The sequence below is a fragment of the Stegastes partitus genome, unplaced genomic scaffold (genome assembly GCF_000690725.1).
Source record: "Stegastes partitus isolate 25-593 unplaced genomic scaffold, Stegastes_partitus-1.0.2 Scaffold1763, whole genome shotgun sequence".
In the NCBI taxonomy this organism is placed as follows: Eukaryota; Metazoa; Chordata; class Actinopteri; family Pomacentridae; genus Stegastes; species Stegastes partitus.
Genome location: NW_007579494.1, coordinates 37,306 through 42,276, shown reverse-complemented (window position 1 = coordinate 42,276; position 4,971 = coordinate 37,306). Strand labels below are relative to the sequence as shown.

The following is a 4,971-nucleotide window of genomic DNA, read 5'->3' as shown; positions in this document are numbered from 1 at the left end:
CCAGGGCCAGGAGGATGTCCTCCTCCTCCACCAGGCCCAGGCTGTCCTCCTCCACCAGGGCCAGGAGGATGTCCTCCAGGCCCTCGCCCAGGCTGTCCTCCTCCACCAGGGCCAGGAGGATGGCTTCCAGGTCCTGCCCCACCATACCAGCCCTACCCTCCTCCATATGGGCCACCTGTGTGCCCTCCTGTAAACCCACCATATGGAGGACATGGAGGTCATGATTGTGGGTGTGGATCTGATTACGGTCCTGGACACGGACACAGTCATGGTCATGGTCCTGGACACGATCATGGGCACGGGCATCATGGTCATGGGCATCATGGTCATGGGCATCATGGTCGTGGGCGCGGGCATCATGGACACGGTCATGGTCCTGGGCATCATGGACATGGTCATGGGCATCACGGACATGGTCATGGGCATCATGGACACGGTCATGGTCATGGCCACAGACACAGGCACGGTCACATGCATGGACACTGTCACAAGAAAGGAAAGAAGTGTCATGGGGTAAGATCCAGTTGTTTAATTTAACAATAAACAGTGAAAAATATGGAGTCGCCATTTTATCTTGTATACTTAAGTTTTCTTAATAATAAATCAAATGTGTAATGTGAAGGAATTTCTCATAGTTAATTCTGCAGTTCCCCCCAGCGCCCCCCTTGGCATCTTTGAGCTCATTGTTTTGGTTTTCCCACCAGCTGCTTTATTTCTCCTTTTGTTTTTTGAATGGCTATTGTAAGTGAAAAAAATATCTAAAAAAAACAAAAAACAAAACCCTCACAGGTAAAATGAACAGAAAGGGGGTGAAAAAGTGAGCTACTAAGCAGCTAAAGAGACAGATATTTTCCCTCAGAAGGTGTCGGTGACCAAAAACTGAGCTAAAAGACAGAAAATATTTTACTTAGATTAATTGGCTAGTTAGAAATAGGACTCAAAATAAATGGTAAAATTACACCATATCTGATAAATGTGTGTTTTAAACTTGTTAGAAGCAAGTTTAAAAAAAAATAAAAAATCAGTATACTGTGATTTTTTAAACTATAATAATAATAATAAGAAGAAGAATTAATATATATATATTGTGTGTGTGTATATATAATATTGTGTGTATATTAATTAGAATAAAATAATACTACAATAATAATAACTTGATTGTTTGACGATGTTTGTTTTTTGCTGCAGTCCTCCAGCAGCTCCTGCAGCAGTGACTCTGACTAGATGAAGATTTCTGGATGAAGAGACAAGTTGTCGCCTGGAAACCTTCTTCCTCATCGCTTCAAAAACCAGTTAATTCAGCGACCTTTGTTTTAAAGCAGGAGTGCGTTTTGTTTCACTCTATCAGGATTTAAATCAAAAACATTGCTTTGTACAAGGTATTAAACAAAACAAAAAAATAAATGCAGAAAGAGCTCTACGTGTACTGTTTATCATTATGGCTTCTTTTTTTTAAATTTTTTATGACTTTACCAGGAGTGTGTGTGTTGTTATTGTTATCTGTGGCTGTATTAGATGGTGATCGTAACTGTTCTTATACAACATAAAACTGGTTTCTGTTCATGATATAAAACCAAATATCCACAATTTGGCCTCTTTATTCTCTGTCCCATTTGACCTCTGTTGTTTCTTATTACTTTTCCTGCCTTATCAACCACTGTATGCTTATATTATCTTTATTTGCAAAGGGAAGGTTGAATTAAGACCTTTGTTCAGCAGAATTCTTTCCTTAATAGTGACACGCCTCGCAGCAATAGGCGTTCACTTGAATCCAGTTTTTAGCACATGCCCATCTTTAGTTATAACGCCATTAAGCTGTTGCTCTGCCTGTTATGAGCAGATATTGTCAGACATGTTACACTTCTGGCTTAATCTCAGCGAGTGGTGTTTTGTGTTTTGATTTCCAAACACTTAGGTGCAGTTTAAAGCACAGTGCAGCGAATGACATCGATGTCTTGTTTAGGCTTGGAAATAATTCGTGTTTTCATGTAAGTCATTCTGGCAAATGTGGAATTCCTGCATGAAAAATCTTACTTATGTGAAACTAAATAAGTATAAACAGCAAATGTAGTTAAAGTATGAGCGTAAAAGTCCAGATTTGGTCCCTCTGATATATTATTATTACATTTCAATAGCAGTAGTAGTGCATCAGTGTGTCAGCAGCATGTTATTGATATAGCTGCTGCAGGTTTAAACTATTTTATATCCAGTTTCACAAACAGGGACAACAGATGAATCTGGGGAAGCTTCAAACATGAGTAGTGAAAGAGAAAAAAAGAAAAGTCCTGATCCACAAGTGTGTTTCTACCTGTCGAACTTTTTCTCTTTCTCTTTGATTTTTAGGACAGATGGAATGAAACCATTAAAGGAGTTCAGTTTCTCTATTTGTTGGTGCTGTTAACAATTTATAGCCATCTGAAAAAGTGAGTTCAACTAAATTCTGCTTTTTGTAGGAAGTCAAAAAGGCTGGAAAACACTGGTTTAATCTGCAACTTAGTGTTGCATTTTAAGAGCCTTGATCTTTAAAGCAACTCGTGGAGAGAGTAAAATATTTACCTCTGAACTGCAGTGAAGTGAAAAATTGTAAATTGTAGGTAAAATCCCTCTCTTGACATTGATTAAGCCCCCAAACTCCTTCCTGCGTAGCAAGTTAGATATTTAGAAGATTTTGTGTCTATGAAGCCCTGCCTCCCTATACATCCCCTCCCCATTTGCTGCAGCTCCAGGACACCAGCTCACCTACGACTCTGCTCAAACACTGTAAAACTACACTATGATACTCAGTGGGAAGCTATATTAGTAGAATATTCCAGCCATACGTGCTTAAACTGGAAACTGATTCTGAAGAAGAATAATGATACAGAAAGCCCTGCGCTGTAGGTCAACAGGATCGGTGACTTTGGTTTGTTATGTTTGAAACCCTGAAAGTCTGAATCTGTATTTTTGAGACTGTCATCAGTACGCTGCAGTTTCAAGGTGGAAATCTCAACAATGGTGTTGTGTGCTTATCTCACTCGTGATGTGTCCTCCAGCACATAAAAACGCCATGTTAAAGTGTTCACAAGATAAAAACATGCTTTTTACAGAGGGCTCTTCAAATGCACTACTTGAGTAAATTGGCGTCCATGCAGCTGGCTCTCCCAGCAATGGGAGAACCTGTCAGCATGCAAGTAGAGGGAGTGTAGGAAGTGTTTATCAGTCTTATCACAAAGATTTCTCAAGAGGAATGGAAAAACGCTATAAAATACTGGTAACAACAAGTAAATACAGCAATATCTGAAAAGCTGGCATGTGGGTGTGTGTCCATATAAAAGACAGAATATGGTCCACACTGACTTTATGTTAATGATTATACAGACACACACACACACACACGTTTTGGTGACAAAGCAAAAATGTGCTAATGTAAGTTCAGGCACTGCCCCTGCTCCAGGTTGAGGTGCAGCTGCATATAAAAAGCACGAGCAGGTGACGGCCGCATCTGCAGATCTGATCTCCAGCGAGTTCAGAATGTACGGACACAACCAAGGTAAATACAGCCGTCAATAATTAATGTGCATTCTACAGCTGATGATTACTGTTATGATAAATATTGACTGATGTCTGATTGCTTTCTTCTCCGTATGTTTAGGAAATCCGTACCCCCCTGGGTACCCCAACCACCCTCAGCAGGCGCCGGGAGGTTACCCTAATTATCCTCCAGGCGCTGCCCCTCCACCACACTGCCCTCCTCAGCCCTATGGCCCACCTGGAGGCCACGGACCTGGAGGCCACGGACCTGTAGGCCACGGACCTGGGCCTGGTTATGGACCCGGGCCTGGTTATGGACCTGGGCCTGGTCATGGACCCGCACCTGGTTATGGACATGGCCCCGGACACGGACACGGACATGACCATGGACATGGACAGGGACATGGACACGGCCATGGACACGGACATGACCATGGACACGGACATGGGGACAAGCACAAGAAAAAGCACAAGCACAAACACGGGCACAAGAAAGAGAAGGGCGGCCATTCGGTAAGATTCTTTTCAAAGAGTGCAAAAATAGGATTTTCCTGCAAATTTAAACCGTGACATATATAACAAGACAAAGTTCTACATCACAACAAGCATAACTTACAAATGACAGGAAGTGCTGTATTGTTCAAGAAATATTGGCAAAACTTTTAGTGAAGCGCTAAAAAAAAAAACAAGTTTTATATTCTTAGACTAAGTGTAGATAAAGTAGTTATAATCTGGGCTTCACATCAAGTTTGTAGAAGACTAAAGTGCTTCATTGACTCATTTTCTCTGTTGCGTTCGTCCTTGTTGCAGTCCTCCAGCAGCTCCAGCAGCGACTCTGACTAGATGAAAATTCTTGGAAATGAAAGAAACAGGACAAGTTGAAACCTGGAACCCTTCATCCTCCCATCTTATCATGATCTCACTGCCTAAAGTTTCTTCATGTATAAGCTTAAAAAACATATCTGTGTCAATCTAAACTGACCCAAAAGAAGCCATCTAGTTTTTTTTTTTTTTTAAATTCTGAGTGTAAAAACACGTATTAAGTGTTTACATTTTAACTTTTATCATCTGAAATTAAAGTTATTGATATTGAGTTATTGAAGTATTCTGTCAAATCAACAACACTTTCTACTGTGGAAAATGTCTTAACTTTGCTCTGAGAGACACATTACAGGCATTGTCTCCATGACTGTGCTTGTAAGACAGAAAAATAAAAACGATTTCTATGCAGTTCAAGTAAAACGACTACACTGTCTCCTGCTTTTATATTCAGTTCTGTCTTTCTACTTCCTGATGCACATGTTTGTCAATGTAATCTTTATTGTCCTGGGCAGGGTTCACTAAGCATGTTTACTCAGCCACACCCTGGTCACAGTGGCCGTCACACCCTAGACCTGCCACTGCTCTCAGCCTAATCTCATGTTGATAGCTTGTGCAGTAAATCCCTTGTTGATCACTAAT

General features: G+C 40.9%; 1 long non-coding RNA gene across 1 annotated transcript in view; it reads right to left on the bottom strand.

Moving 5' to 3' along the window:
- The window catches only part of LOC103372469 (uncharacterized), a 4,964-nt gene extending 4,852 nt beyond the window's left edge, over window positions 1–112 (bottom strand). The window contains exon 1 of the long non-coding RNA XR_520999.1: window positions 71–112. This is a non-coding gene — a long non-coding RNA (uncharacterized LOC103372469). The remainder of the gene's footprint in view (window positions 1–70) is intronic.
- Window positions 113–4,971: the final 4,859 nt, after the last annotated feature.